Source organism: Pezoporus occidentalis, unplaced genomic scaffold (assembly GCF_034315485.1).
Source record: "Pezoporus occidentalis ecotype Australia unplaced genomic scaffold, CSIRO_AGI_Poc_V1 ctg5, whole genome shotgun sequence".
NCBI classification, from domain to species: Eukaryota; Metazoa; Chordata; class Aves; order Psittaciformes; family Psittacidae; genus Pezoporus; species Pezoporus occidentalis.
Genome location: NW_026915835.1, coordinates 1496323 through 1507712, shown reverse-complemented (window position 1 = coordinate 1507712; position 11390 = coordinate 1496323).

Below are 11390 nucleotides of genomic sequence, written 5' to 3'. Positions count from 1 at the left end.
AGAAAAAAAAAGGGCATGCAGACTCTACCTGTCTATATTCATTATACTGTGTCCACATGGGATGACTCACATTTGCAAAACTCAGGTTTAATTAACATGCTTATTTTTACAATGATATTTCTCATTATAATAAATTAAATGTTTAAACAGACAGTGCAAACATTTTGATCCAAGACAAAAATGCTTGCGCAGTGATAGTTTAAGCATTTAATTTATTATAATCCCTTCCATAACAAATGCCTTAGAAGCTGGGTTTTTTCACTGTGAAAGGCTATTAGTATTATTTCCTCTGGTAATGTTTAATCCCAGACAATCAAAAATGTGAGGCGTGAACGAAATTGGACTGGAAGCAATGATGATAAATGAGATAGTGAAGGAATCTTCCTCCGCCGGTAGCTGCGCTGGAGCCTGCAGCTGGTGCCAGCTCTGCAGCGGAGCTGTGCCCTGGCAGCCTGCCTTGTCATTAGGCGCTCATAAGCAAATTAATCAAAGCACATCAGCTAATCCAAAGCATGTTTGGTCCCCGAGAGCAATTACCCCGACCCTATCCACCACCATCCAGCATACCCCAGGGCAGGGGGGTCTTGCTAAAGGGCTTCTTCCAGTTGAAGTTTGCTTTCTTTTAAACTAGCCCCCTGAGATGTCCTGGCTAGGGACAAGGGATGGATGTGGCTCCTGATGAGGACAAAGCCCCAGATCCCACACGGACCCCTGTACCACTCAGACAGGGTTGCCACTAGATGGAGGTGCGGGTCCAGCCCAAAACTGGGGCCAGGATTTCAGAAACATCAGTAATAAGCGAAAGCAGCAGATTCAGGAGACTCAAACATCCTCCCCCATGAAAGCAGAGTAGGACAGGGTTAAGCTAAAATCGTGATGCCTTGTAAGATGTAGAAGCACTCTGGTTAACGCAGCTCCTTATTATCATGGGCGTTCCAGCTTGTGTATTGGTTCAGGATAGGAGGCTCAGCCCTGAAATCTGCAGCTGCTTTATACCCACTGCAACAAGGTTCAGCTGCTGATTTCTAAATCAGTTCAGTTGCTGATTACTCCTGCATGGTCCTGGGGGCACGCCGTCACAGGGAGGGGTGTCCATCGCCACTTGGTGTAACTTCACCAAAGGTGATATTATTCCCCAAAAGGATGCCAGCTGAGTGGGCTCCTTCAGCTCTCACCCAGGACTGGGACTGGGACATGAGGGCTTGTGAGAGGACTGCAGGGCATCCAGGAGAGACCAGGGGCTCCCCAGGGGCAAGGAAGAGCAGGAAAGGATGATCAGCCTGGCTGGGAGCTATGCCCAACCTCCACCCTACTTACCCTGGATTTGTGCCCCTGGAAAACATCTCCTGCGCCTCCTCAGAGGAAGTTTCCACCTGTCTGTGGAAATAAAAGGGCCAGGAGGCATGTTCCTCTTCAAGTGCTCCAAGACGAAAATTCTTGCAATGGGTAAAGCCAAGGCAGAGTTGTGCAATCAGGTGAGAAAAGCTCAAGTGTTCACTTTCCCTGAGCAGTTAGAAAATACAAGGCAATGAGTTGCCTGGGCTGGAGGCAGGCATGCAGGGACCCACTGTGGATTCCCAGTATACAGCCACCAGCATCCCCTACCTCCATCTCACTCTTACGTTCAGGAAATCTCCCACCCTGGCACAGTGGTCTGGAACCTCCTTTTGATGCTGGTTATGAATCAAAAGGAATGTGACCAGCAGGTAGAGGGAAGTGATTTCTTTCACTCTACTCTGCTCTTGTGAGACCTCACCTGGATACTGCATCCAGCTCTGGGATCCTCAACATATGAACACAGATCTGTTAGAGTGAGTCCAGAGCAGGCCATGAAGATGATCAGGGGGCTGGAGCACCTCTTCTATGAAGACAGGCTGAGAAAGCTGGAGTTGTTCAGCCTGGAGAAGAGAAGGTTCTGGGGAGACCTTAGAGCAGCTTCAAGTGCCTGGAGAGCCCTACAAAACATCCGAAGAGGGACTTTTTGCAAGGGCATGTCATGACAGGACAAGAGGGAATGACTTTAAACTGACAAAGGGGAGATACAGATTAGACATTAGGAAGACATTCTTTACTGTGAGGGTGGTGAGACACTGGCACAGGTTGCCCAAAGAAGTGGTGAATGCCCCATCCCTGGCAGTGTTCAAGGCCAGGTTGGAAGGGGCTTGGAGCAACCTGGTCTAGTGGAAGCTGTCTCTGTGGCAAGGGGTTGGAACTAGAGGAGCTTTAAGGTCCCTTCCAGCTGAAATCATTCCATCATTCTGTGATTCTATGGTTCTATGAACTGGTATTAAACAACCTTAGCTGTACAGGATATTTCAGTGATGCTGAAAAGTTAGTCTGCAAGTTACTCCAGTTTAGCATGTAATTCAAAAGTATGTAATTTGAATTAATAAATAAAGCCGTTTAGGGGATCTCATTACACTGTGAAGAGCATTAGCAAAACACAGGTTGTCAATCAGTTCAGCCCGTTGACAAGCTAGAAATCAGCTGATGGTCCAAGCTGAGCCAAAGCAGCAAAGGAGAAGAGAAATCTCTCCTGGATTTACCTCAGCTGAATGACCCATGACAGTGATTTTTTTAAAGAAACATGCGTTAAAACATTCACGGATAAATTACCAAGTGTCCCCAAGCCACTGAATTAAACGTGGGGGTTGCTCATGGTCTGACAAACATCCTGCCAGGAGGCACCCATTTATTTTTCCTTGCTTGCTGCTTGAGAAATCGCTGCATTCACAAAAACTCAGTGGATTAATAAACCAATCCCAGTGCTTAACTAATTGCAAAAAAGCCGAAAAGTGAATCCAGTAGTAGTACGATAGTCATTACAGAAATATCCACCGACTTTGGAAAATTGAGGGAGCAACATTTCTACCTTGGAGGCCCGCTTTATGTAGGCCACAGAGTGCCTTGGGTGTTTCTTAAAGTCCTTGAGTTTATTCATGTATTATGTCCTTGGATATTCAGTATATTTTTCCAGCAGGCAAGAAACTGGGGCTTCTGTGTACGAGTTTCATCTGCTCAGAATGTGAAGAAATATAGATCCCCTTAGCACATTCTGCTACAGTAGAAGCAAAGTGTAAGAGAAAAATTCCAAATATGTAGATTTAAAAATAAAAACACAGAACTCTTTCCTCCCTGAAAGGGATTTGAAGGAAAAAATCCCTGAGCTACAGATAGGTCTAGACTTTAATTGTCGAGCTGCCTAAGAATGGTTGGCCCGAGGTCATTTTAATCAGGTTGCATGTCAGCTTCCAAAATCTCCAAATTAGCTTACAGCTTGCGGTGAGAAAGATGTTTTTCTTTCCTGAAGAACGCAAACAGATCGTTGTGACATGTTCTCAGTCATCATGACAGATCCTATCCCTGCTTTGCGCTGTGAGCCGAGAAAGAAGTCAGATGCTTCTTCAGCTTCTTCAGAGATCTGGGCATCTCCCAGTTTGTCAGAGCTGGGGATGGAGTTCATAGAAATCCTTCTGAAAGTGAGGTTTATATGCAAAGACTCTGATAAACGAGATTGACCTTAATTGGGAAGCAAGTCTCCTTCACATTTTTTAACAAACTCCAGGCCTCCCTAGCAGTCTGATGAAAGGGAAGTTGTGAAAAGAAACAATCTGTATTTATGCAGCAGGAACTATCAGATCCTGAGCCGCGTGGAGAATGACAGGGAACCGACTCATCCTTTTTAAAAAAGGATTAATTTGCCATTTTCTCCCCGAGTTTGTGAAAAGTAAAGGCTGTGGGTGGATTTCAAAACAGGCTGAGTGCTTTGGTTAGATTTACAGCAGGCTCTGAGCCCATGTGAGACTCTGCTCCCAGGGCATCCTCAGCCTGTGCATCCACTTCAGTCCCTTGGCTTTAGCCCATTGGGATGCTTTTTTCTTTTTACTTCCCCATATTCATTTTATCATCTGCATCAGTAAATGGCTCCAACAGGATCACAAGGAAAAGAGGAAGCAGGGAGACAGGAGCTGTGGTGGTGACTTGGTTTCATGTTGATGGACTACCAGAAGGAGAGGCAAGCACAAATTCATGACAACTGGCTGATAGTGGAGCATATCTCACCTATCTAGTAGCCACCAAAGGTCTGCACCTAAATTAGTAACCGGCATTGTCTTGTTCACAGGAAAAGAGAAAGAAATTGACGGCAATTCCTCCAAATTCTAGCTGCTCCCCCTTTCTCTTAACTAGTTCAGTACCTTATTTCAGGAAAATTAATCTAGTTCTCCCTAGCAGTGGCTGAGGGCTCAGTGTTGCCTGCAGCTGGGAAAGCACACAGGCAGAAGCAGAAGCCTTCCCCCAAGACCCTGGCATGTCACAAACGCAGGCACATGCCTGGGCAAAGATGGACCTGGGACTGCTTTGCTAAAACAGGAGAGAATGCTCTGTTCAAAAGGGGCTCGTGCATTCTTCACAAAGGGGCCATCCCAAGCAGTTGACATAGAATCATAGAATCATTTAGGCTGGAAAAGACATTTAGGATCATCAAGTGTAACTGTACACCTAAGACTGCCATGTTCACCCCTAAACCATGCCCCTAAGCACCACATCTACATGTCTTTTAAATACTTCCAGGGACAGTGACTCCACCACTTCCCTGTGCAGCCTGTTCCAATGCCTGAGCACCATTTCGGTGAAGAAATTTTTGCTAATTTCAATCTGAACCTCCCCTGGCACAGCCTGGCTGCGCTACAGGAGGCCGTTATCTCCTGTCCTATCACTTGTTACTTGGGAGAAGAGACCAACCCCCACCCCACTACAACCTCCTTTCAGGTAGTTGCAGAGAGCAATAATGTCCCCCTGAGCCTCCTTTTCTCCAGCCCAAACACCCCAGGTCCCTCAGCCATTCCTCATCACACTTGTGCTCCAGATCCTTTACCAGCTTTGTTGCCCTTCTCTGAACCCACTCCAGCACCTCAATGTCTCTCTTGTAGTGAGGGGCCCAGAACTGAACACAGGATTAGAGGTGCAGCCTCACCAGTGCCAGTACAGGGGGATGATCACTGCCCTGGCCCTGCTGGCCACACTGTTGCTGATACAGGACAGGATGCCATTGGCCTTCTTGGCTGCCTGGGCACAAGCTGGCTCATGTTCAGCTGTCAATCAGCATTCCCACGTCCTTTTCCGATGAGCAGATTTCCAGCCACTCTCTCCCAAGCCTGTAGCATTGCATGGGGGTGTTGTGGCCCATGTGCAGGACCTTGTTGAACCTCACTGGTTCAACTGGCCTTGGCCCATCAACCCGTCCCATCCACATGCCTCTGTAGAGCCTAAGACATAAGACTCCCAGCCTTTAAAATTTCATAGGACAAGACAGTGACAGCATGTGGGGTGTCTCTGTCAGGACAGCTCCTGGTATCAGCAGAAGAGACTGTATTTTCCCATCCCCACTTTTTTCTTCTGTGGCTCTGCAAGCCAAGAGAAGTCACAACCATATGTCTCTGGGTGGAAGCTGCCAGTTTCTTTTTCCCAAAGGCCTCCATGTCGACAGCAGAAAAATCTTTATCGTCCCTATTGTATGAGTTTGAGGACTTTTTTTCTTCCTTGGCTCCCTGCCATTAGCTCTGGTGGGACCCAGGGCAAGGCAGCAGTGCCACACAACCCAGATGTCAGCAAACTGTTAATCCCAAGGGACAGAACCCTGGGGTGAGATTCCCACTACAACTTGTCCAATTAGACGGCTTACCTCCTACTTCAGCCATTCCAGACCTAGCATATTTTATTGTTCAGCCTCTTATTTAAACGGCTGGGAAGCTCTGGATGTAAGCACACAGAGATTACTGCTTCAATAATGGAGTCAGGCACGCTGGCTTTACTTCACTTTGCTAATAAAGCTGCAAAATAAATCTGTTGACTCTTCTCTCACCAGCATCAGCCCCATGAGGCTCTCCCACATCTTGCCTGGTGATTAGAGCAGAGGGCTGGGAACATGGGTCTGGAGTCAGCCCTTAATGAGCTGCCCGTTCAGCCTGTTTCACTTGGGGCTCTTGACCTCTTTGCACCTTGGCCAACTCAGCTGTAAAACTGGCTAAAGGGTAAACCTCATGGAAACCAGCCACCGTGCCCCAGCTGAGCCTTGAGTCCAGCTTTCATGAGCAAACATGAAATAAAAATCAACAGCAATTTGGATCTGCGGTGACCCAGCTCAAATGCCACGAGGACGTTGGGCCGTGCCAGTGCAAACAGCGTCAGTCTCTGGGGTCCCCTGTTACAATGTCAGAGCAAATCTAAGCAATGTCCCTGCTATCTGTGCTGCTGTGAAAATAAGAGGTGCTGCAGACACCAGCGCAGACAAAGCAAAGTGGTGCCAGCTCCAGTACATGGATGCATCAGCACCTGCAGCACTAAGCGGCACTGGGAAAACCTGGTGGCATGTGTACACCCAAGTGGGAATGTTGTTCCCCAGCCAGGGGAAGCGCGGTCCCTGTTGCACTCCCAGCATCTAAGCTGTGAGACAGCCCGCAGCCCATCTTCAGTGAGGCTCCCCATAGAGAAACCAGCATGAATGGTGCCAAGGACAGGAAAGCCCTAGTACCCTCTCACACCAGCCCGAAACATTTCCAGCCTGCCCCACAGCCACCATGGCTGCAGCTGCTAGCACCTCTGTAGTGCTCATTGCTCAGTGTAACATAAGGAGATGAAAGGAGGAGCTTGTGCCAGGTACATCTTGTTTCCTGTGTAACACCTTCTAGGTACAATGCAGATGCTGAAGAGAAGTCCTGCTTCTGCCATCTGACCCTGCCCAACACACTTCTACTGACATGAAACAAAGTTGTTTCTCTCGAAGCTGAGAACCATCAAGAGCTTTTTCCCCTTTAAATGGGAGGTTGCAGGTCAGACTCAGAGATGCCAGAACTGGCAAGCTGGCACTCTATGGGAATGGCGATGAAGAAGGGAGAAGCACCATCCCTTGGGATTTCAGCAGTATGGGGATCAGCTTTGCACATGCTGTTTGTCACAGCTTAGTAAATTAGAGCAAGCAACTGTTTCAGGCAGAGCAAGAGCACCTAGGATCCAGTCAGTTCAGCTCCCACATCTTCTCTGCACATCCTCATGCAGTCTTCCACTGTGCAGCCGTGTGGAGATGTGGAGCAGAAGGCTCTTCCTTGGGCATCAATGAGAGTCCCAGATGTTCTTCTCTGGATATCTCAACATTATCCCACCTTGCACTATGCAGGCACACACAACTAAGCACAGACTTGGAAAGGGCTGAGGTTGAGAACTGTCTCATAAAGCCTTCTTCATATCAGGTACCTTCCATTTATAGCCCCAGCTGCCCTACAAAGTGCCCCTTGGTGACTGGTGATTTGTAGATGTGGAGAAAAAGCTGACATGAGCTTCTTCTGGAGCTGGGAAGGTGGGTATTTGCATGGTATTTGCACTGTACAGAGTGCTGGGACTGATGCTGGTGGCTGGGTGTGAGCACAGACCTTCAGCATACAACAGAGATCTCTGTTCTGCTGTACCGATCCTTTTGCTGAGGATTTTCCATCCCTTGAGGAAAATATGCTAACAGGCTTTAAATAATTATACAAATCACATTGCAGGCAAACCCAAGCTGATCTTTAAAATGCATTATCCTCAGAAGGTGAGAGAAATGCTTGGTGCTTTACTCCTTCTTCTGACCTCTTCACACCTTAACTAATTCATCACATGAGGGACCACCCAGCGGCTTCTCAACCACAGAGCAAAGGCTATGCCAGCCACCTCTGTCTTTAAAACCAGTATTGCCACAGCTGGAGGCCAGGTTTCTTCAACGCCAACAAGAGCAGGCAGTGGGGGAACAAAGCTCTTTTCATCAGGCCAAGCTTGCACAGAGGACATCAGTCCCACAGAGCCACTTTGCTGGTCTCGGCCAGGAAGAGCAGGCTTCCCTTACAGCAACAGGATGCTCTGGGGGAGCACAACACCTCCTTGCAGGAGAAGGGAGTCATGTGTGGTCATGACTGGTGACAAGTGTGGCGTCTGTGGGCAGACAGAAGGAAATCAGCCACCTCGAGCACCTCCTCTGGGCCACCGAGGCCATGAGTGGTGGACACTTTCAAAGAGAGGAAGGCAGAGCAGCTGCGAGGCAGTTCTCTCCACCTAGTGTAATACTGCACAGTATTTATCTAGCTCTCTGAAAGCTAACTCTTCTTTCCCCAAAACAGCACCAAAACTAACTGGAACACATCCTTATGGTCTCTGCCAGACTGTGCAAGGACAGCAAGCAGCTTGAGGCATCAATGAGTAGAAAGCCTTGCTGGCAAGGAGCAGGAAAAGGCCAAGACCATCCTCAGCCCTCCCTGATGTCGCCCCAGCACAGTGGTGGGGATGGGCTTTGCCCCTGTACTTGCAGGACCTCAAGGAGGACAAACTGGTGGATAGAGGCCACTGCCACCCGCTCTCCAATTAGTCCATGTTCCTGCAGTGGTGTCTTCTGGCTCCACTGCTCTCCCTCATGCCATGCATGGCGCAGAGCAGACAGGCTATAGCACACGGAGGCTTAATTATTTGGCAGTTCACAGGCTGACATTCCTCCCTCCGTCCCTCACTCTTCCAGGCCGTCCCAGGTGGAAGGTCCCCAGCTCTCTTAATGCTATCTTCTCCCCTCAGCAGTCCACACTGGACACACATGAGGAACCTGCTGCTCCAGATTATCAAATCATGTCTTCAGGAAAGGAGATTGGGCCCCAGCCAGGCCAAAGTTATTATCATTGTTCTTGCTAGAGCTTGGTTTTGTAATGAAAGCCATGGAGGGAGGACAAGCAGTGCCCAGAAATGATGGCTGCTTTCAGTCTCTCTCTCCCCTATCTTTCATTTCTCAGGGAAATACCTATCCAAGCGGTCCATGGCTCCAGTTAAACCATGGCATCGTCTACTGGGTTCTCCAGTGAGAGCTTACCAAGTTTCTGCACTATGTCCCACCCTAAGCACAGAGGTGTTCAGGGGGAATGCAACTCTCTCAGCCTTCAGTGGGGAACAGAGAGGGTCTTACTGGGCATGCCACAGTCTCCATGGTCATTTCTGAGCAACCTCAAAGAAAAGGGATGTGAATTGACCAGAAAAACTCAATGCAGCACTAAATCTAGCAAGAAAACATGGTAGTTTCTTGGTTTATTCACTTTCCCGGGTTTAGTTTCCTAAATCTGAGGTGAGGGACAGTTTTTGGGAAGGTTTTGGCTTTTTAAAATACAGATCTGGATCCAGGGGAAGAACGATTATAGACAGGATTTTAAAAAGCCTGATACAAAAGGCTAAATAAAAGAACAGCACATGGATGAATAAGGATTGAATTTGCTGAAATTAACTGCACAAGTGCCTCACAAAGGTAATGAAAGCAAGAAAAATTCAATGTTTAAAGTGTGTCAGAAGGGTGAGGAAAATATACATCCCAAGAGACTGGATTTGTGAAAAACATTCCGGTGCTGCAGGCACCTCCAGGACAATCTCATCGGAAATATTCTGTAAAGTCAGGTCATGAAATTATTAGGAGAACAGTGCAAAGATGGAAAAAGAGAAATGCAGTTCATTCATGGGTGCTTTCAGATGAGGGGAAAAAAAGCCAGACTTGGCCTTTGCTACAAAGCAAAAGAAACTTAGTGGATTTCTCATCAAAGTATAAAGAAGCCTCTAGGAAAGAAACAGATTGATGCTACCAAGTTGTTTTAAGATAATAACTACCTCCAAAGCACAAAGCTGTGGTTGGAGGTTAAGAAAGAAAGTAGCCTATGAGCAATTTACACGGAATAGCTACAAAAGCGACCACATCGTTAAAGGTAGGAATGAAAGCACATAATGACAGATAGCTATTTTATTTTATTTCTTTAATTCAAGGAAAACAGAAGGCAGAGCCACGAGCTAGATTAAGAAGAATAAGATGAAGACATATGGATAGATGGGATTCAGCCCTGGGGAAAAACAAATCAGGCTTTAGTGTCCTGGGGGGAGGAAGAGCAATCCACGATGGACCATATGTCATCACTCGACCACAGGAGAGCAGAGGAAGGATTTGGGATGAGCAATGTCCTGCACCAAGCATGTTTTGGGACATCCTTTAAAGTGGGGCCAGCTTGGCTGCTGGGTTGCACCCCATGCAGAGTAAGCAAGGATGTCTATTTTCTCCAGACAGCAGCATCAGAGCAAGGTTCTTGTGGGGTTTCCCAGGGAGAATTACACACCTACCATGAAAAACAGTGGGTTTGGTGTTTGGAATTTTGTGTGTTGCTGGTCAAAGAAAGGAGGATGGAGTCAGCACACTCCGCACATATGGCAAGGTAGCAGAGGAGGAAAAGCAAGCATCCTACGGGCACCACAATGTCCAGGGCCACTACAGAGGTGAGAGCTGTGGTAATGACATACGTCCTCAGGAGCAAGGAGCAGCAGAGACAACGTGTGATGAACTGACCACAGCCCCCATTCCCTGTCCCCCTGTGCCACTGGTGTGGAGAAGATAGAGCATTTGTGAGTAAATTTAATACCAGGAAGAAGGGAAGGCTTGGGGGGGAAAGTGATTTAAGATTTGGTTTCTATTTCTCATTATCCTACTCTGATTTAATTAAGTCTGTTTTGCTTGTGACAGCAACTGGTGAGTGAGCTCTCCCTGCCTACAAGCCTTTATGTTTTCCCTGCCCTGTCCAGCTGAGGAGGGCAGTGATGGAGAGACTTTCATGGGCACCTGGTGCCCAGCCACAATACCAATGCCAAGATTTGCTTTCTCTGTAGGACTTTTTCCCCAGAGGACTTTGATTATTTTTAAGAGACTTCAAGTAAGTGGGACCTGAATCAGCTTATGGTGTCATGGTGGTGTAAACCCATGGAAAAGCAAAGTGGAGAATCAGGTGCCCAGTGTCAGTAGTCCTCACGGATTTCTGTTCCAGCCATCTCAGAGTTCAAATAACCATTTGAGACACAGGAAATGAAGATAAAGCTCACAAGGCACCAGAAGAAACTCACAGAAAGGCACACAGCATGACCAAATCCTTCTCACTGTTAATATTTCCACTGCTCCTTCTAAACTTCCCCTTTAAGCTGAAAAATAATGAGAAAATGTGCTTCCTTGAGACAAGCCGGTACTATCTGCTAAGCAACCTCACAGCCAGCATAGCACTCCAAGTACTCCGGAATGCTTTTCAGCACAGAGCATAATAGTATTAGACAAGCAGAAAGGCTGTCCTGTAAAAGACTGTTATTATGACTTCCAGTCTCTGAAGTTAGCTTAATCCAGCTGAGCACACACATGTTATTTGGAGAGGAGGCTGAGCTCAGACACTGGTATCATCCTCATCTTTATTGCAAATGAAGAATTCAGCCGGTGAAAGGCAAGTCACGTTTTTGTGCCCTAAGCCCTGAAAACACTGGCTGTCGCACTTGTCTTTGCACTCCACAGCCAGTGTCTGGGGCTGCTGAATGCT